This window comes from Cetorhinus maximus, chromosome 23 (genome assembly GCF_964194155.1).
Source record: "Cetorhinus maximus chromosome 23, sCetMax3.hap1.1, whole genome shotgun sequence".
NCBI lineage: Eukaryota > Metazoa > Chordata > Chondrichthyes > Lamniformes > Cetorhinidae > Cetorhinus > Cetorhinus maximus.
In genome coordinates this window covers 57,455,597-57,478,341 of record NC_135901.1, presented here as the reverse complement: position 1 = coordinate 57,478,341, position 22,745 = coordinate 57,455,597, and the positions used below count along the sequence as shown (strand labels likewise).

At 44.1% G+C, this 22,745-nt stretch overlaps 1 non-coding gene across 1 annotated transcript; it reads right to left on the bottom strand.

The window, feature by feature from the left end:
* Positions 1-14,335: 14,335 nt before the first annotated feature.
* Positions 14,336-14,407, bottom strand: trnae-uuc (transfer RNA glutamic acid (anticodon UUC)). The gene has a single exon. It is a non-coding gene; the product is annotated as a tRNA-Glu (tRNA).
* Positions 14,408-22,745: the final 8,338 nt, after the last annotated feature.

The window sequence follows — 22,745 nt, the reverse complement described above, 5'->3', positions numbered from 1 at the left end:
TTAGCTCCACCCAAACTAATTCCACATCTTGATCCTTCAATCTGAGATCCCCTCTCACTAATGTACCGATCTCGTTCCTTATTAACAGCGCGACCCCGCCTCGTTTTCCTTTTTGCCCATTCTTCCTAAATGACGAAAATCTTTGAATATTCAGATCAACCAATCACACTGCTCTTTGGAAGCAGCATACAGGGCCGAATGGCCTCTTTCGTTGCTGTAACTTTCTGTCATTTTATGTTTCCTAACACCACGGTTAAGATGAACTTTCTTATCTTCCACGTGATGCTTCGAATTCAAGACAATAGGCAAATCTAGCGAGTTTCCTTATCATTTCTAGCACAGAATTTGGAACCGGACTCATTGAACGATATTTAAATGGTGTCAATCGTTAGATGCAGCTCACCGAGTCCAAACAGGCACCGTGAGCATCAGCCTGTTATGTACATTCTTGCTGTACATCTTCTGAGCTATAAGCTGATCACAGCTCCACTTTCTGCACATTGAAAGACAGTGTGAAAATATTAACAATTTCAAATCTTAACAAGGTGCATATTTGTGATTTTCTGTGTGTGTCAATATGGTTCAGTTTGTCATTTTCACCACCCAATCATTATCCATGTTAGTTTTCCGGCTTCATATCAGCAAAAAAAAAAAAAGCAGTTAACAGGACATTTCTCTCTTTATTTTGAGTGGAGACTGTTCAGCAACTAAACTTCTGGATGTTACAAAGCGGAGGATGATTGAAGTTTTCAGATGATCTTATTAAGTAACTGAGAATGCTCGAGGGGCCGAATGGCTAATTCCTGAACATTATTTTTTATATTGTAATTCAGTGTCAATGTTGGTGAAGACAATGTTTGTGTCTAATCTGAATGTGGTAGTGAGGCCGAGTGGGCTCAGCCGCTGGTTCAGGTTCCGATCTCTCTGGTGATTTGGGCTTTACTCCCACCGCTGTCAAACTTTCTGGTGCTTTGTTATTTGAGACGCTTCCAAAAGATTCTCTGTGCGGTGAAGGAGCAGCTGAGCTGTGCAGTGTTGTATTTCAGTTGGAAGAATGAGGAGAGACAGTGTAAATCCCAGGGATACTGGGAAAAGGTGGGGCAATGGCACGGACTGGAAGACCTTCTTTCACTGGAACTCCCTGTATTCATTCTATTTTTTTAAACAATCAACATGCAGCCTTTACCCAGTTGTCCTGGCCGAGTGGTTGAGGCGTTTTTACACGTGGTTCCAATCCTTCCAACTCCCCTTCTTCTCATTCCTGATTGACACAAACTGTCTGCAGAATAAATTATCGGTCAAATGAAAAAGAATACCACCCAAAGACCCCCGTGTTTCTGACTTCAGTTCATCTGCAAATATTCACTACATTTGCAGTCTGAAATGGAACAATAATTAGCCAAGTTGGTGACATCCTTGCTTTCTGGGTGTTTGTCTCTCCTTCGGCCTCTGTCACTCTCGTTCTTTGTGTCGGTGTGTGTTCCTCTGTGTGTGTCAATGCGGTTCAGTTCCCCAAGGGGATGGACACATATTCACCAACACAACCTTGATTAACATTGTTTGTGCCACTTCATATTAAAATGTCAAAGAGAAAAATATCAGGATGAACGGTGCAAGTGGAGTTTGCAATGTTTGGAAAGAGATGCAGCAAAGAAGTGGAAGATGTGAATGATGATTGAGAGGAATGCATTATCACCTTGTGGATTTTGTAGGTCGATTACCTTCCACAGTCTGAAATTCAGAACAAGCTGAAACAACATTGACCTCCCTGAATTTTCACATAGGAAATAACGCGCGTGCATGCCCGGCTAGGCTGTGACAGAGGCAGGGCGGGCAGAAGGCCCTCTTTGTCTGCTGTAACCATTCTATGAATTCATATAAATAATACAGGCTTACTGCCAAGATCTGTAGTCGTGGCCGAATGGTTAGGGCGATGCACTTGAAATCCATTAGGGTTACCCCACGCAGATTCAAATCCTGCTGTCTACGTTTTCCATTATTTCTGATTTTAACCATTGATCTCAGAAACAGAAATCGACATTTTCACAACATCTGCAGTAGCAAAGTTTGACTAGTGGATGGCAGTGAAACCGTGATTGCTCACATCACATGAAACTCTTTCGAGTTACCAACAGTCACAGATTGCAACTCTTTCGAGTACAAGCACAGTTCTTGATTTCCAGGAGTGGGACATGAACCCACAACCCTCTGATTCAAAGGCGAGGGTGCTATGAACTGAGCCACAGCTGACACCTCACATCACATGAAGCAGGCGCTGCCTCAATTATTACTGCATTTGTTCATATTAACTTAGGGGCCGTTTCTGTTTCTATTACACGAGGACATGTCTCTGATCATATTTGAGAAGGTCATCTCTCAGTTCTTTCTGTAATTGGTTCAATCTCAGTTGTTAATGTACTGGACTAGGGCCATAATACAGTTGGCACTATCTCAGTCATGACTGCACTGAAGCAGGTCTCGACCAAAGTTACAATAAGCCATGCCCCAGTTGGCACTGCACTAGAGCTTGTCTCTGGTTATAGAAAACTAGAACATGTTTTTATTTGCATTTCACAAGACTCTGTCTCAGCTATTACTCCAGTAGAACCTGCTACGTGTCTATCAAACTGGACCCTGTCTCAGGTGATGCTGCACCAATACATGCCTCCATTCATATCACACAATTCCCTGTTTCTGTTGTTATTGTCCTAAACCATTACTCTCTTATTGTTGTACTAGTGTATGTTTCTGTTTTTATTGATCTCGTACCTTTGCCGGTATTTAATTCACCAGACACTGCGTCAGTTGATATTAAAAAGAGCCCTGAATTATGTGAAGCTGCACTAGACCGTGTATCAGTTTTATTAAACTGGATCCAGACAGTGTTATTGCTACACCAGGTTTGTTCGTATTACACAAGAGCCTGTCTCAATTATTACTGCACTCGGCACTGTCTCACTTATGTTTCACTAGGTCGCGGCGCTGCTTCTAACACACTCAATCATGTCTGCACTTATATTCCTCTAGATCGTATTTCAGAACAATTTACACTAGACTCTGTATCTGCCTGTATCACACTCGAGCTGGTCTGTCTTTTTAATTAAAATGGATCCTGTCTTTGCAGAGACTTTGTCTTTGTACCTCTGTCTCTGCTTCTATTCCACTCTCCCTTTCCCTGTTTTTACTCCACGAGATCATGTCTATCTCTCATACACTGGTGGGACTCTCCGATATTACAGCCTTAGACTCTCTCTGGGAAGCAATTACTCTGTGCCCTGTGCCTGTAATAACTGCCCTATTTCACTTGATGTTGATCCAGGCCCTGTATCGGTAACTATTGCACTAGACCCATCTCCGCTATTACAGCAGTAGACCTTGTCTATGTTACTATAGCACTCGTCCCTGCCCCTGTTATTCGTGCACTAGGTCACGTCTTTGCTTAAGTAACATTAGATGGCCTCTTTAGTAATGCCTCTGCTTAAATTGCGCTAGGCCCTGTCTCAGTACTTACCACACCAGGCTCTGTCTCTGTTGTTACTACACTATTCTATGTCTCTATAAGGTGAACGTTGAGTTAGAAATGGGCCTCTGACTTTGGCCTAAAACTACAGGTTTTGACTGTTTGTTCTGCGCAGCTCCTAATATTCAGTTTCATTACAGCCAACAGTATTACATATGAGACATCACCTGTTCTGTGTGTCGGTGTGAAAAGGAATCATGCTGCGTCATTCCACAAAGATAAAAGATGTATATTCACCAGAATGTTTCATTTTATTTTATTTTCTCTTATTCAAACTGTAACTACAGATCGTCAAATAACGTAAATATTCATTGATAGTATATTCTGTTGTGTGCTCTTGTTTAGAAATTCATGTCATACCAAACATTTCTTTGCTAAGACGGGCACGTTTGTCACCACAATCACTTAATGTCTGTCATATCTCTATCTGAGACAGCGTCTCACTCACTGAAATGTATTGATTTCTCTCTCTCAGATAAAAGCAAAATACTGCGGATGCTGGAAATCTGAAACAAAAACAAAAATACCTGGAAAAACCCAGCAGGCCTGACAGCATCTGCGGAGAGGAGCACAGCTGACGTTTCGAGTCCGTGTGACTCTTCTTCAGAACTAAGTAAATGGAGAAATGCGGTGAAATATAAGCTGGTAGTGGAGGGTGGGGCAGGTTGAGCTGGAGAGAGGGGCAGTGATAGGCGGAGGCAAAGAATAGATGTCGTAGACAAAAGGACAAAGAGATGTTGACGGTGGTGATATTAGCTAAGAAATGTGCTAATAGGTGACATTAAGGGTAGAAATCAGGACGAGCAAGGTAGAGATAGCCCTAGTGGGGTGGGGTGGGGGGAAGGGATCGAAATAGGCTAAAAGGTAGAGATAAAACAATGGATGGAAATACATTTACAAATAATGGAAATAGGTGGGAAAAGAAAAAATATATATACATTGTTGGAAAAAAAGGGGGATCGGAAAGGGGGTGGGAATGGAGGAGAGAGTTCATGATCTAAAGTTTTTGAACTCAATATTCAGTCCGGAAGGCTGTAAAGTGCCGAGTCGGAAGATGAGGTGCTGTTCCTCCAGTTTGCGTTGAGCTTTACTGGAACAGTGCAGCAGGCCAAGGACGGACATGTGGACATGAGAGCAGGGTGGTGTGTTGAAATAGTAAGCGACAGGGAGGTCTGGGTCATGCTCGCAGACAGACCGAAGGTGTTCCACAAAGCGGTCACCCAGTCTGCGTTTGGTCTCTCCAATGTAGCGGAAACCGCATTGGGAGCATCAAATGCAGTAGACTAAATTGAGGGAAGTGCAAGTGAAATGCTGCTCCACTTGAAAGGAGTATTTTGGCCCTTGGACGGTGAGGAGGGGGGAAGTAAAATGGCAGGTTTTGCACCTTTTGCGGTTGCATGGGAAGATGCCAAAGGTGGGGGTTGAGGTGTAGGGGGTGATGGAGGAGTGGAGGGAACGATCCCTGCAGAATGCCGCCGGGGGTGTGGGGGGTGGTGAAGGGAAGATGTGTTTGGTGGTGGCATCATTCTGGAGTTGGTGGAAATGGTGGAGGGTGATCCTTTGAATGCGGAGGCTGGTGGGGTGATAAGTGAGGACAAGGGGGACCCTATCATGTTTCTGGGCAGGAGGAGAAGGCATGAGGGCGGATGCGCGGGAGATGGGCCGGACACGGTTGAGGGCCCTGTCAACCACTGTGGGTGGAAAACCTCGATTGAGGAAGAATGAAGACATGTCAGAGGAACTGTTTTTGAAAGTGGCATCATCAGAACAGATGCGACGGAGGCAAAGGAACTGAGAGAATGGGATGGAGTCCTTACAGTAAGCCGGGTGTGAGGAGCTGTAGTCAAGGTAGCTCTGGGAGTCGGTAGGCTTGTAATGAATATTGGTGGACAGTCTATCACCAGAAATTGAGACAGAGAGGTCAAGGAAGGGAAGGGAAGTGTCAGGGATGAACCATGTGAAAATGATGGAGGGTTGGAAATTGGAAGCAAAATTAATAAATGTTTCCAGGTCCAGGCGAGAGCATGAAGCAGCGCCGAAGCAATCATCGATGTACTGGAGAAAGAGTTGTGGGAGGGGGCCGGAGTAGGACTGGAAGAAGGAATGTTCCACATACCCCATAAAGAGACAGGCATAGATGGGGCCCATGCGGGTACCCATAGCCACACCTTTTATTTGGAGGAAGTGAGAGGAGTTTAAGGAGAAATTGTTCAGTGTGAGAACAGGTTCAGCCAGACGGAGGAGATAGTGGTGGATGGGCATTTTTCGGGCCTCTGTTCGAGGAAGAAGCGAAGAGCCCTCAGAGCATCCCGGTGGGGGGTGGAGGTGTAGAGGGATTGACGTGATTGGTGAAGAGGCGGCGGTTGGGGCCAGGGAACTGGAAATTGATGATATGATGTAGAGTGTCAGAGGAATCACGGATGAAGGTGGGAAGGGACTGGACAAGGGGAGTGAGAATGGAGTCAAGATAGCAAGAAATGAGTTCCGTGGGGCAGGAACAGGCTGACACGATTGGTCTGCCGGGACAGTCCGGTTTGTGGATTTTGGGCAGGAGGTATAAGCGGGCCATCCGACGTTGGGAGTGTATGAGGTTGGAAGCTGTGGAAGGAAGATCTCCAGAGGAGATGAGGTCAGTAACAGTCCTGGAAACAATGGCTTGACGTTCAGTGGTGGGGTCATGGTCCAAGGGCAGGTAGCAGGAGTGTCTGCGAGTTGACCCTCAGCCTCTGCGAGGTAGAGATCAGTGCGCCAGACAATAATAGCACCACCCTTGTCAGCAGGTTTGATGACAATGTCTGGGTTGAACCTGAGAGAACGGAGTGCAGCAAGTTCAGAGAGAGACAGGTTAGAGTGGGTGAAAGGAACAGAGAAATTGAGATGATAGCTTCCCCGATGGTCTAGTGGTCAGGATTCGGCACTTTATCAGCATTAGCCTGGGTTCGATTCCCAATCAGGGAATGTAGATTTTTTTATCTTGTTAAAATGAGTATTAATTCCTTATTGATGGAAACGATTTAACAGCTCCACCAGAACCAGTGGGGTGATAGTTGAAGTTTCACCGCAGAGTTGGAAATGTCATATTTGGACAAGTCTAGAACAAAGACAGAAGCGGAGTGAAAGAAGGAGAAGAGAAGGGCTGGGTGCAAAGCACTGACCACAGAGATGGTGGCGCCAGGAAAAATATGGGTGGGAGAAGGGCAAATTTTGCTGCCTACTGTTTGCACTGACATAAATATCACTCCTGATGGATCATCCAATCACTACTGCTTTTTGACAGCAGCACGCCCGGCCGAATGGCCTCTTTCTGTGCTGCAACTTTCTATCATTTTATGTTCCTAACAGCACGGGTCATTCTTCCATTTTATAACCCACTCGAGCGAGATGTACTTTCTTACCCTGTATTCGGCTCATTTGAAACCAAAGCACGGAGCAAATTCAGTGAGTCTTCTTGTCATTTCCAGCACGAGATTTGTCACGAGACTAATTGAACGACACATTAATGGTGCCAATCCTTTCCTGGAGCTCACCGCGTCCAAAGAGCACTGTTATCATCTGCCTGTTATGTAACTTCTTGCAGTACATCTGCTGAACTATATAAGCTTATGACAGCTCTGCTTTCTTCACATTGAAATCCAATGTGAAAATATGAGCATTTTCAAAGCTGAACAACGTAGACAAGACTGGAAGGGAAGTGTGATTGTGGATAATCGGCACTGTGCACATTCCTGTAATCAGTACTTGGGCGAATCAGGAAGATCCTGGTGTCTCTGTCCGCTGCTATCTGTAAACCGATCACGTTCTGTTTTACGTGCGCACCATCTGACTGCGTGTGCATCAAGCAGCTAATTGACCTGGACGGGCAGAAAGAGGTGGAGGCGAATATCTGTCCTGCACAAGTTTCACAGCTAATTCAACAACCCCGCCTTTTCTCCACAGCCATTTATATTTTATTGTCTCTCAGTATTTCTGTTAAAGTGAAAGACCGCACACACCTGCTTTAACTGTGAGCTGCCACTTTTTCGACCAATCGGGCAATTTTAGCAGCAGTGGAAGTGGTATTTTAAACCAAACTTCATTATTGCTGCCCATCGCCTTGCCTAGCATTGCTACTCACATAGAACAGAATCAAAGCAGCAACAATACGTCATAAGGCCCCACAAGCCTCCTCCGTCATTTTATGAGATCATGGCGGATCCCCAACCTCAACACCAATTTCCCACCCGATCCCGATCGCCCTTCATTCCCTTAGAGTCCAAAAATCAGGAGAATTTTTGGATGTTTTTTCTTCCATTGATCCGAGAGTTCTGTGGACACCTGGTTGAAATCAGCAATAATAAGAAGCACAGTCGGTAAGATTGGAACTTTCCTGGGGAAGCCCCAGTGGATTTTAACAGCATCGCTTTCACCACCCGGACACAATGATTGACCAAGGCCCCAATGCTTTCCACTCAATCATCAATAACATAATTCACAGCTTCCGCTTCTCAGATGCACCTCCTTCCAAACATTGTGATCCATTTTCCTCAGGATTTGTTCCTGGATTCAATATTTAGCCGCTTTGCGACCTCATTTTGAAATCAGATCCGCTTCAATATCTAACACAAATTGAATTGCAAACCTGAAGGACAATCAGTGGAAAACAAGTCACTCAGTAACACAAATCCCATGGTGCTCATTTTCAGATTCACAACAGTCAGCTTTTCAATAAAATGAAGGAATTTGACAGTGAAACGATTTAGAAAGTTTGGGTGACTTTTATTTGTGACTCACTCACTCGGGAATTCTGTAAATGCTGTTCCGAGGTTTTGTGACCGGGATATAATCTACCTGCGTTTTCCTGAGCCTGTGCTCGGTGTATTGGGAGGTTTGGTCCGGGTTGGAGTATCTTGTGTCCCAGGGATGGGCAGTAACCCGCTGATTGAAGCTGCAGTCGCCGCTTTCTGCTGGCAGCGGGTGATTGGAGAGTGCGGGGCCGGAATATTGCTGCTTTTCTGCTTTTCCCTGTCTCACTCACTGTGGAGCTGAGGAAGAAAGAACAATTGATGGGTTTGTTTGAATCCAATAACTTCATAAATTTCCAGTGTGTTGGATATCAGTGCATGGTAGGTCTAAATGTTTTCTCATTATATTTGAAATGAATATTCGAAAAAAAGCCGCTTAGCTGGGAGCTCACTGGATAACATTGGAGCCGGCAACATTTCCGGGGTCTTGACATTCAGCTCAAGTAGCCAATGACAACAGGGAACTGAGTGACAATTAATGCTGAAAAAAAAGGGAAATTTCGTCCCTGGGTGGTCTCAAACCACCAACTTTTCGGTTAACAGCAGAACGCGCTAACCAATTGAACCACAGAGACCGATGCCACCTCTAACAATGGTGTCATCGAGTTAAAGTTTCAGATTGCTGCTACAGGAATGACAATTGTTCTCTATCAGTTTTACTCTTCCAAAATAAAGGGCGGAACATTCATTGTGGATACATGGAAACAGTCTGATCCCACCCACTGCAGACACACCCATGTCACCGGGAACCAGCTCTCCTACAACCGGTGCCGTCTCCCTTCGAGTCTTTCGCTGTCTTGTCTGTTACCAAGTATTCTGATTGTCCTGAAGCCGATGTTAGGTTTGACTTCCTGATGTGCATTAATGAGAATCATTTCAATGTCTCAGATCAGTTAATTTCACTGATAACAACAGAGTCAATGTTCCAACGTCTTAAAGAAGGGAAAGGTGCTTTGACTGTCTCTGGTCAGTGGGACAATTCACTCTTCATTCTCCTCTGATTCCGGTTCCCAAAGAATATCTGAAGATTCACAAAGCTGGAGGCTGAGATTTCTATTTTGGTTCCTTCTCCATTTTCCCACCTGCCAACTGACAATATATTCCAAAATTTATGAAGTTATTAGATTCAAACAAACCCATCAATTGTTCTTTTTTCCTCCGCTCCACAGTGAGTGAGACAAGGAAAAGCAGCAAAGCAGCAATATTCCGGCCCCGCACTCTCCAATCACCCGCTGCCAGCAGAAAGCGGCGACTGCAGCTTCAATCCTCCGCCTTGCATCATGTCCAGGGATGAGGAAATTCTGTTTTGTGGATATTTTATGGAGACCGTGATTGTCCTCTGTGGAGCAAAGAAGGTTAAACGGAGATTTCTCGGAGCTGCTCAAAATGATGGGGGTGGGGGCAACGGGGACGTGCGGTTTGATAGAGCAGATGGGGAGAAACTGTTTCCACTGACGGGGGTCAGTAACCAGAGGACTAGGATTTAAGATAATTAAAGAAGGACAGACTTGCATTTTAATAGCGCTATTCCAGACCAGTGGATGTCTCAAACCACTTTCCAGCCAATTAAGTAATTTTTGAAATAAAAACAGACAATGTTGGAAAAACTTAGCAGGTTTCTCTCTCAGAAGATGCTGTCAGGCCTGCTGAGTTTTTCCTGTATTTCCTGTTTTCCTTTCCAGATTTCCGCAGTTTTGCTTTAATTGAAGTGCAGTCATTGTTGTAATGCAGGGAACACGGCAGCCAATCACCGCTCAGGAAACAGTCAAAACCAGGCACGTCACAATGAGCGGACCATGTGTTCTTGGTTGAAGGATAAACACTGACCAGGTCACGTGGCTTCAACGTGAACCCACAAATTCTGATTATGGCTCTGCCCAGTTTTAAACCGGAGAACGTTTCATGTGTTAGGCAAGCATGAAAATCACTGCACCACGGAAACAGGAAACAGCACAAAGGCTCAATGGGCTTCACTAAAATGTTAAGCGGTGACGTCCTGCAGCAGCACTTTGGGTCTTTGTTTTGAAAAAATGGAATTCGGCTGTTCTCATTAGGAATGCTGGAGACAGACTGATCAACAATGTCATCATCAAATGGCACAGCTCTACAAGAGGTCTTTCGGACAATCAATCAATGTCAGTTTTGTTCAACGGGCTTTCTTGTTCATCTCAATTTATTTGTCTCTTTCCATAACCCTGATCTTTTTCTCCCTTTCAAGTCATTGCCCAATTCCCTTTTGAAAACTCTGCGTTAAGAAAAAACAATATTGGAAGAGGCGCAGGGCCTTCTGCTGTGTCCATGCACAATGTATGAAAGTTAAGAAAGTTTTCGTAACCCAATGACATGAAGAGTTGGATTCTGAAACCTTTGACAAGTTTTCAAATTTTTTGAAATCGTTGATGTCAAATCAAATTATCAAAAAATATTTACCCTGACCAAACATCTCCTCATTTTTCTCAGTCAATATATACAATCTCATTACCTATTACCAACATTTCATTGAGTAAACACGCAGAGTCACAAAGGAAAAAAGAAACATCATTTGAAACATCGAAATAATGAAACATTGAAAAAACAAGTTAGCAGTGGAGATGATTTCTGTTTGTTACAAAGTGCAGGATGATCTGATTAACTGGCGGAGCTGGTTCAAGTTTCCCAATGACTTCCCCCTTCTCCTTTGCGTCTGTTCATTTCGTTGCAATACCAGTGAAGGAAATTATGACTAGCACTTTGTCACGTGATAGCGTGATTTAGTGATCTAAGGCGCTGGATTAGGGCTCCAGTTTCTACAGAAACGTAGGTTCGAATCCCACCGTCGCCAAACGTTCAAGTTACCTTCCTTTTAGGATCTGCAGCTGTCCCATTTGAACCAACAGATCGCAACTCACATTAAACCCAGCGGAGTGTGCGGTGTTTTACTTTAATCGGGAGAATGAGGAGAGACAATATAAATATGAGTTGCTGTCTGAAAAAGGCGGGGTGTGGAATTGCAGTCGGAGAGTTGCTCTTCCAGAGAGTCGGCATGTGAACAATATGCTGAATGACCGTCTGATGTAGCCGTCTATGATTTTATACAAACTACATTCATGCAAATCTGGGGCTTGGATTCACGACTGAGTTGTTAAGGCGACAGGTTTTGAATCTAATGGGGTCTCCACAGGTGGGCTGGAATCCTGACAACTACTCTTCTTATCATTCCTGAATTTTAGAGTGTGCCTGCACAATTAAATGTCGATTAAGTTGAAGAAAAAACATCCAAAGACCCCAAAGTTCTCTAATTTCCATTCGTCTCCAAGCGTTCACAAAAGTTACAGCTAGAAATGGAACAAAAACAGAGCCAGGTTGGTGTCAGGCTTGCTTTCTAGATGTTTGCCTCTCCTTAGAGACAAATCCTTGTCCTCTGTCACTCTCGGTGTATATGCCTGTGTGTGTTCCTGTGTGTGTGCCAATGCGGTTCAGTTCCCCATTTCACCATCCAAACATTATTCACGTTAGCTGTATGGCTTCATATTAAGGTGGTACAGAGAATAAAAAGAGCAGTTTTAAAATATACAAGAGGAGTTTTCTTTCATTTTTTTGAATGAAGACTTTTCAGCTTCTGGGGGTCGGTTTGGTACAAAGTGGAGGATGATCGAAATTGTCACTGAGCAACATTTAAACAGACAGACACAGAGTCCTTATAGTTGAATGGCTAAGGCAATGGACACATCGAGAGAATGAACTTTTAAATACAAATAGTCCAAACTGAAATCACTCGGACATTAGGAACTGTTTCTACTGCTGTCGGGTGTCGGAAGGAACAGGAAAATAAAAGTTGATTCACAAATGTTCCAGGAACAGATAGGATATAATCACCAGGAAAGGCTGAACAGCCTGAAACTCTTTTCTCTAGAAAAGAGAAGGCTGAGAGATGACCTGATAGAAATGGGATGCTTTGTCCCTGTTTCGTCAGGGATTCGAGTTGAAATTTATTCACTCAGCTGCAGATTTACATCTGCTGAATCTGCATCAAACAAACCATGAAATTCTTAGGGAGATAGAAAGAAAGATTCGACATAGAGATGGATTTCTTAAGATCGAATATTTTCATCTACTACATCAGCAATTTTATCAAACTCTCTCTGCTTTTAGATTACAACAGTGACTACATTTCAAAAAGATTTCATTAGCTCTAAAGGGCCTCCCGTTGTCCTGAGTTGGTGAAAGGCTCTGTTTAAATGTAAGTCTTTATTTCTCTCTTTCTGTCTGTCAATCTAAGTTAACAATCATGTGGAATGGTGAAGTGTATCTGTTCCTTTCAGTGTCTAATCCACTCTCTGTCTCTACCTGTCCCTCTTTTTCCCTGTATACCTGTCTCGCCCTCTTTTGCTCTCTCAGTCTCTGTCTGTGTCTCTATCTCTGTTCACTTTTGTGCTCTTTGTTCCCTCCATTCACTCGCTGTCTGTGCACAACCAAGATTCACTGGATTGTTTCCTGAGTGACAGTGAACATGCTGAGAGGCTGTTTTCCCCTGTCTGGAGCATCTAGAACTGAGCTCACATTCTCTGGATAATGTGTCAGCCATTTAGGACTGAGGTGAGGAGATATTTCTTCACTCAAAGGCTTGTGAACCTTTGGAATTCTGTAGCCTGGAGCTCTGTGGATCCTCAGTCGATGAGAATATTGAAGGCTGAGATTGATAAATGTTTGGACTTTAAGTGAATGAAGGGCTATCGGGATCGGATGGAAAATTGGTGCTGAGTTTGGGGATCTGACATGAACTTATTAAGTGGTAGCGGAGGCTCGAGGGGGCTTCGGACAATTCCTGTTCCTTTTTCGATGTTTTTAATGTTCTGTTTCAGTGGAAACACCATTCAGGCGACGGAAAACAGCAGGTTGAGAGAGGGAGCCTCGCCGAATGGCCTCAGGCGCTGGATTCAGATTCTATTATTTGTGAAACCGCTGCCAAAGTTATAGGTGCTATAAATGCTCTCCTCTGACGACAAAGTGCCAGCTCAAAGTGAATGCGGGCGTGCATTGGGTTTTATTTTAACAGGGAGAAGGAGGAGAGGCAATACAAATATCAATTGCCTTTGTGAGAATGCACAGAAGTGGAAGTAGTTGAGTTGTTCTACCAGACAGCCAGCACGGAGAAGATGGCCGAAAGCCCGCCTCTCTGCTGTAGCCATCTGAGATACCAACAACATGAACCTGTCCATAGGGTCAGTTGTCGTGGCCGAGTGGTGAAGGAGATGGAGTTCAAATCCATTGGGGTTTCCCCGCTGCTCATTATACCTCGTTTTAACTCTGTGTCTACAGGGTTAGTTATCGGTTAGATTCAATCAAATCCATCCAAGTACCAAAGCATCCAAGGGGATTTTCCTATTTCCGTTCATTCACGAAAACATTCACAAAACTTGTAGTCGTAGAGGAACAAAAACGGAGCCAGATTGGTGATATGTTTGCTTTCTGGGTGTTTGTCTCTCCTTAGAGACTAACCCTTGTCCTCTGCCACTCTCGGTGTATATGTCTGTATGTGTTCATCAATGTGTGTCAATGTCGTTCAGTTCCCGAGGGGGTGAGCACATTTTTACCATCACAAACTTTATTCACATTAGTTGTGCAGCTTCATATTAAAATGTTACAGAGAAAAATATCAGGATGGAAAATGCAGGAGGAGTTTGCAATGTTTGGAAGGAGGTGCAGCTAAGAAGTGGAAGATTAAGCGAGGAGTTTTCTTCTCACTTGACACGAGATTTGGGGCCAAATCTGGGAGATATTTGTGTCGATGTAAACAGTAAAATCTTCCCTATTACCGCTATATTTTCCCTTACACCATCCTCTCTATTGTCAGCGCTTTGCAGCCGATCACTGCCCTTCTCTCATTCCCTATCTTCACCTCTGTGTTTGTTCCTTTCCGGTTGTGACCGGATGACATTTCCAACTCTGATGCAAAACTCGAGCTTACACTGATTTCGGCAAATGTGATCTGCATTTCTCTCAGGAAATTATCCAATTTCATTTCCACAGTTTGCACGAGGTCAGCAAATTATCATTCCCTGACCGGGAATCGAACCCGGGCCGCGGCGGTGAAAGCGCCGAATCCTGACCACTAGACCACCAGGGAAACTACACTGAATTTTTACAACCTGGTTTATCGATGCCACCTGTGCCTTTTATTTTTATTTCCGACGCCTTTCACCAGAGACATGTTTCAAATGAACAAAATAACATGAGATAAAGGAGCAGGAGTCGACCATTCGGCCCCTCAAGCCTGCACTGCCATTCAATAAGATGATGGATGATCTGCCCAGGCCTCAACTCCTCTTTTGTGCCAGCTCCTCATAGCCCCCAACTCCCCGATATTTCAAAAATCTATCTACCTCCTCTTTAAATACTTTCAGTGATCTAGCCTCCACAACTCTCTGGGGTTGAGAATTCCAGACATTTACTACCCTCTGAGAGAAGGAATTCCTTCGCATCTCAGTTTTAAATGAGTGTCCCCTTATTCTGTAACTATGTTCCCTAGATCGAGTGGAAATGCCTTCTCTACATGAACCTGTCAAGCCCCCTCAGAATCTTGTAGGTTTCAATAAGATCACCCCTCATTCTTCTAAACTCTAATGAATAAAGACTTAACCTGTTTTGCTGTTCTTCATCCCAAAAAGTAGCCTGTTGAATCTATTTTGAACTGCCTCCAATGCCAGTATATCCTTTCTTAAATACAGGGGCCAAAATTACACACAGCATTCCAGATGCGGCCTCACCAACACCCTGCACAGCTGTAACAAGACTTCCAGATTTTTAAACTCCAACCACGAGCAAAACAGGCCAACATTCCATTTACCTTCTTAATTACTTGCTGCACCTGCATGCTAACCTATTGTGCTTAATGCACAAGAACGCCCAGATCCATCTGTGCTGCACGTTTTTGGAGTCTCTCTCCATTTAAATAATAGACTGCCTTTTGATTCTTCCGTCCAAAGTGCATCACCTCACACTTTCCTACATTAAACTCCATCTGCCAAGTTTTTTGCCCACTCACTCAACCAATCTATACCCCCTTGCAGATTCCTTATGTCCTCATCACAAAATGCACTCCTACCTATTTTTGTATCGTCAGAAAATTTGGTTACATTACACTCTGCCCCTCCTCCAAGTTATTAATATAGATAGTAAATAATTGAAGCCCTCGGATTGGTCCTTGTGGCACTCCGCTAGTTAGGTCTTTCCAACCTAAAAGATCCTGACTCTTTGCCTTCTGTGTGTGAAATTGGGCTCTTTCCATTGCAGGGTTTGTGTAGGGTAATAGGGATCACGGTCTCTCACACACGGAAAGTTTCCCCGCTACATTGCAGGGTTTGTGTAGGGTAATAGGGATCACGGTCTCTCACACACAGAAAGATTCCCCGCTTGAAGCATTAACAGTATTAAATGTAGGGAAAGGTTGCATCATTCCCGTTTGATGTTGAATAGTAACTGGAAGCATCATCTCAAAACAAAGTGACATTTATACTTCTCCAGGTTTTGAATGATCTTCTGAACAATGCATCGCTCGGAAGTTAGAGGGAAAGATGGGGGCGGATTTGCTGTAAGTTTGTTCGCACATGTGTGAGGTGTTGAATGAGCTGCTGATGTGCTCTGTCACCTGATGATTCTAATGTTAGATCAATTTCTCTGCCGCATGGCTAAGGTTTTCCGCCGAATTATACTTCCACAAAACAAGGTCCTGCAGTGCAATAAGATAGCACAGTTTGATATTCTGCAAGGAGCTGCATGTTGCTTTCGTAGCCTAGTAGTTATCACATTTCCTTTACACGGGGAAGATTCTCTGGTTGGAAACTCACATTAGAACTGGCAACATTTGTGGAAAACTTTCCTGCCGCCATTGACAACCCGGATCCGTATGACAATGAGTGTTGATGGGGAAAAAAAAACATCGGAAGTTTCGTCCCCGAGTGGTTTTGAACCACCAAACTTTCAGTTGGAAGAACACGCTAATCAATTTTGCTGCAGGAACTGATACAACTTCCTGTCTTCCTTGTACAAGCACAGCCAAATCTTTTTGTAAATCACTGCACACGTTCTCACCTTTTCAAACATGTCCTGCTTTGTTGCTTTTTAAAAATTACTTTTACGACCAAGTGAGTTACTTCAGTCTTTGCTACATTTTTCTCCGTCTGCCGTCTTGTTAGCCAAGCACCTCTTATATATTATAAAAACAGAAAATGCTGGGAAAACTCAGCTGGTCTGACAGCATCTGTGGAGAGGGAAACAGTGTTAACTTTTCGATTCCATGTGACCCCTCTTCAGAGCTGAAGAGAAGTAAAAAGTGATGGGGTTTATACTGTTCAAGTGGGGCAGGGTGGGGACGGGGAGGGGAGGGTAGAGCAGGTGAAGCTGGGTAGAAGGTCAGCGAGAGGTGGGAGCTAAGGAGAGACTGACAAACGTATCATGGACACAAGAAAAAGGGAGTGTTAATGGCAGTGGTGAGGGCTGAAGAAGGTGCTGATAGTTGCATAAAAGAACGAAAGCAGAATGTGTGAATAGCAGAACAAGGGTCAGCACTCTGTGAAAGAACAACATGGAACAAGTAACAGATGGTGCTTTTGGAGTTGGGGTTGGATGGAGTGAGAGGGAAGTAGTTGGGAAAAAATGATTAAAAAGGGGATAAAAAGGGGTATGAAATAACGAATAAATGAATAAAAAATAAGTAAATAAAATACATTTTTATAAAGGGATTTTAAAAAGTGTGAAAATGGAGGAGAGAGTTCATGGTCTGAAGTTGTTCAACTCAATGTTAAGTCCAGAAGGCTGCAAAGTGTCTAAGCGGAAGATGAGGTGCTGTTCCTCCAGTTTGTGTTGAGCTTCACTGGAACATTGTAGCAGGCCAAGGACAGACATGTGGGCATGAAAGCAGGATGGGGTGTTGAAATGGTAACCGACAGGAAGGCCTGGGTCATGCTTGTGGACAGACTGAAGGTGTTCTGCAAAGTGGTCACCCAGTCTGCGTTTGGTCTCCTCAATGTAATAGTTGCAGATGTACAACTTGCTATTTCCAAAACCCACCAACTTAATCAATGCGGCTCCTCTGAAACTTTCAATGCAAATATTGATCCTTTATAAGGTGCCATTCCCAGAACTATACACAGTCCTCCAGTTGTGACCTAACCAGGGCTTTGTATAGCTGTAGCAAACCTTTCCCTCTTTTCTATAAGAGCCTCTGAAACAGGTTGTACATCACGAGTAATAGGAATATATATGTCGACTAAGAAAATGAGGAGATGCTTGATCGGAATAAATTTTGTTAAAAAAATTAAATCCAAATCAACAGTTTAAGTACTTTTTTTGTTCAAAAACTATGTAATAATCCTAAGTGCAATTCTTAGTGTCATTGGGTGAAGGAAACTTTGGTAACGCTTCAGAATTTAGCAGACTGGGCACTGTAGAAGCTCCTTCTCATCTTTCAATATCATTTTTATTAAATCAGTATTTTCCAAGTGAAATTGGAGAATGAGTTGAGAGGGGGAAATCGGGATTATGCAGAGATGGAAGGAAAATCGGATGAATGAGGAGGCTCTTTGTAAAAAGCTTAGGCATGGAAAGGATGAGTGGGAGGATCTCTTACTGCGCTGTGCCATTTGATGATGACATTGTTGATCAGTCTGTCTCCAGCATTCCTAATGAGAACAGCCGAATTCCATTTCTTCAAAACAAAGACCCAAAGTGCTGCTGCATGACGTCACCGTTTAACATTCCATCCAGGTGCCTACGCAGTTCAGAGGAGAAAAGTAACATCCGAGGTTTATCTGTAACTCAGAAAATTGAAGCGAGGGAAACTCAAGAAAATTACAATCGCCAGGGAAGTGCTACCGAGTAAATTGTTGGAGGTGCGGGTTCACAAACCCTCGGGTCCTGATGGGCTTTATCGTAGCATCTTAAAAGAAGTGCCAAGTAAGATATTTGATGTATTCGTTTTAATTTTCCAAATTCAATATATTTGGGCAAGATTCCATAAGATTGGAAAACAACAAATGTAATACGTTGGCTCAAAAAGTGAGAGAGACAGGAAACAGGAAACTGCAGGGCAGTCAGTTTAACATCTGTCAGAAGGAAAAGGTTCGATGCTATTTTTAGTGACGTTATGGCAGGACACATTAAAAAATTCAAGGTAATCAGGCAGAGTCAACATGGTTTTGTTAAAGGAAAATCGTCTTTGACCAATTTGTTAGAGTTCTTTGAACTAGCATATATTATGGATAATGGAGAACTGGTGGATGTGCTGTACTTAGGTTTCCAGAAGGCATTTGATAAAGTGACACATCAAGTGTTTTTTGCGGAAAGTAAAAGTTCATAGTGGAGGGGGTAATAGATTGGAATGGATAGAAGATTGGCTAGCTAACAGGAAGCAGAGATTAAGAAAAATGGCTCACTGTCTTGTTGGCAGGATCAGTGGTATGTCAAAGGGATCGGTGCTGGGGCCTCGGCTTTTTACAATGTGTATAAATGAGTTGGATGAATGGCCCAAGGAATGGTTGGTAAATATGCTGACGACAGAAAGATAGTTGGAAAAGTAATTTGTGGAGTTGACATAAGGACCTGAAAAGGGACATAGATAGATTAAATGAATGGATAAAGATCTGGTAGATGGAATATAATGTGGGCAAATGTGAAATTGTCCATTTTGGCAGGAAGAATGAAAAAGCATATTATCTAAATGGTGAAAGATTGCCGGGCTCTGAGATGTAATGGTTAGCATGCAAACATAGCGAGTAATTAGGAAAGCTAATAAAATTATATTGTCGCTGGACTAATAGTCAAGGGAGCCAGGGTAACACTCCGGGTTCGAATCCCAAACAGCCCTTCTCTGCCTCTTTCATTCCCACACTCTGCCTCTGTGTTTGTTCTCGACTGTGATATTTCCACTGTAATTAGTGAAACGAGTGTGGATTGCTGTAAATACCTGTCTGGTTCACTAATGCCCTTTAGGGAAGGAAATCTTACCTCGTCTGGCCACACGTGACTCCAGGCCCACAGCACTGTGGTTGACTCTTAAAATACCCCCTGAAATGACCACTCAATTGTAACAAAGATACATAAAAGGAATGAACTGACTACCCAGTATTTGACGAAGGCACTGGAAGCGACAATGGCAATCTCAGCCCTGTCGACCCTGCAAAGTACTCCTTACCAACATCTGCCTAACAGACTAGTCAAGCAAACAGCCTGACATATGGAAGCGTACCTTACAGATAATGCCTCAGACACCACCATCTCTGGGTATATCCTGTCCCACCGAGGACAGGCCCAGCCGAGGTGGCAGCACAGTCGGGAGGGAATTGCCCTAGGAGTCCTCAATATTGATTCTGACCCCATGAAGTCTCCATGAAACAGGTCAAATGTGGGCAAGGAAAGCCTCGTGTTGATTAGCACGTATCATCTTCCCTCAGCTGATGAATCAGTGCTCCTCCATGTTGAACAGCATTTGAAGGTGGCAAGGGCGCACAATGTATTCTGGGTGGGAGACTTCAATGTCCATCGCCAAGCATGGCTCAGTTGTGCCACTACTGGCCGAGCTGGCTTAGTCCTAAATAACATAGCTGCTAGACTGGGTCTATAGCAAGTGGTGAGCGAAAAACATACTTGACCTCATCCTCACCAACCTGCCTGCCTCAGATGCATCTGTCCATAACAGTATTGACAGGGGTGACTGCTGCACAGTCATTGCGGAGACGAAGTCCCCGTCTTCACATTAACAATATCCTCCATCGTGTTGTGTGGCACTACCACCATGCTAAATGGGATAGATTTCGAATAGATCTAGACTCGGAATCCAGGAGACACTGTGGGCCATTGGACTTGAACATAATCTGTAACCTTATGGCCCTGCATATCCCTCACTGTACCATCGCCAGCAAGCCAGGGAATCAACCCTGGTTCAGTGAAGAGTGCAGGAGGCCATGTCAGGAGCAGCACCAGGCATACCTAAACATGAGGTGTCAACCTGGTGAAGATACAACAAAGGGCTACTTGCATGCCAAACAGCATAAGCAGCAAATGATGGACAGGGCTAAGTGATCCCACAACCAATGAATCGGATCTAAGCTCTGAAGTCCTGTGACAATCAGTCGAGAATGGTGGTGGACAATTAAGTGACTCACTGGAAATGGAGGTTCCACAAATATCCCCAAACTCAATGATGGGGGAGCCTAGTACATCAGTGGAAAAGATAAGGCATTTGCTACAATCTTCAGCCAGAAGTGCCGAGTGGGTGGTCCATCGGCATCCCCCAGAGGTCCCCAGCATCACAGATGCCAGTCTTCAGCCAATTCGATTCACCCCACGTGATATAAAGAAGCGACTGAAGGCACTGGGTACTTCAAAGGCTATGGACCCTGACAATATTCTGGCAATAGTACTGAAAACTTGTTCTCCAGAACTTACCACGCCCTTAGCCATGCTCTTCCAGTACAGCTATAACACTGGCATCTATCTGGCTATGTGGAAAATTGCCCAGGTATGTCCTGTACACAAAAAGCAAGACAAACCTAACTCAGCCAATTGCCGCCCCATCAGTCTACTCTCTGCCATCAGTAAAGTAATGGAAGGGGTCAGTGACAGTGCTATCAAACAGCACTTACTTAGCCATAACCTGCTCACTGATGCCCGGTTTGGGTTCCGCCAGGGCCACTCAGCTCCTGATCTCATTATAGCCTTAGTTCAAACATGGACAAAAGAGCTGAACTCCAGAGGTGAGGTGAGAGTGACTGCCCTTCACATCAATGCAACATTTGGCCGAGTGTGGCATCAACGAGCCCTAGCAAAACTGGAGTCAATGGGAATCTGGGGGGAATACTCTCCACTAGTTGGTGTCATGCCGAGCACAAAGGAAGATGGTTGTGCTTGTTCGAGGTCAGTCATCTCAGCTCCAGGACATCACTGCAGGAGTTCCTCAGGGTAGTGTCCTCAGCCCAACCATCTTCAGCTACTCCATCAATGACTTTCCGCCCATCATAAGGTCAGAAGTGGGGATGTTCGCTGATGATTGCACAATGTTTAGCACCATTCGCGACTACTCAGTTACTGAAGCAGTCTATGTCCAAATGCAGCAAGGCCTGGATAGTATCCAGGCTTGGGATGACGAGAGGCAGATAACATTCGTGCCACACAAGTATCATGCAATGACCATCTCCATCAAGAGAGAATTCATTCATCACCCCTTGATGTTCAAGGCATTACCATCACTGAATCCCCCAGTGTCAATATCCTCGTTGTTACCATTGACCAGAAACTGAACTGGACTAGCCATATAAATACTATAGCTACAAGAACAGGTCAGAGGCTAGGAATCATGCGATGTGTAACTCATCTCCTAACTCTCGCAAAGCCATCTACAAGGCATAAGTCAGATGTGTGATGGAATACTCTCCACTTGCCTTGCTGAGTGCAGCACCCACAACACTCAAGGAGCTTGAGACCATCCAGGACAAAGCAGCCCAATTGATTGGCACCGCATCCACAAACAATCACTCCCTCCTCCACCGACGCACCGTAGCAGCGTTGTAGATGCATTGCAGGAATTCACCAAGGCTCCTTAGGCAGCACCTTCCAAACCCACGACCGTAACCATCCATAAGGACAGGAGCAGCAGCTAGATGGGAACGACACCACCTGGAAGTTCTCTGCCAAGTCACTTACCATCCTGACTTGCAAATATATTGCCGTTCCTTCACTGTCGCTGGGTCAAAATCCTGGAACTCCTTTTCTAACAGCACTGTGGGTGTACCTACACTACACGGACTGCAGCAGTTTAAGAAGGCAGTTCACCACCACCTTCTCAAGGACAACTAGGGATGGGCAATAAATGCTGGCCTAGCCAGCGATGCCCACATCCCGAGAATGGATAAAACAAAGAAAAATATCAGCATGAAAGATATAATAAGAGATTGGCCCTTTCTATGTATATCCTACAACAACAACTTATATTTATAAAGCGCCTTTAACCAAATGAAACGTCACAAGGCGCTCCCCAGGAGCATTATATAACAAAGTGTGACACCGAGCCACATATTCAGTCAGATGACTAAAAGCTCGGTCAAAGGGGAGACTTTAAGCACTGTCTTAAAGTAGGAAAGTATCGACTTCATGTTCCAGCTAACAGCAATGGTGCTTCTCATTAGTGAAGAAGTCACTTGAGTTCAAGTTTAACAAGACGGAGAAAGTTTTCTCTGGTGAAGAGATCGGGAATGAAAAAAAAGCCAAATATTCAGTTTATTGCTAGTTTCCCTGATGACAACTGACCAGGAATCGGCGCTTCCATTGGACCAACAGCGAATAGGGTGGAGGGTTTTGGAAATTGAAAGTTACACATGAGCAGCTTGTGGGACTATTTCACCTCGCTGTCAATTTCATGTTCCAGCTCACAGATACCGTTATTTTCATTGGCTGAAGAAGTCGTTTGTGTT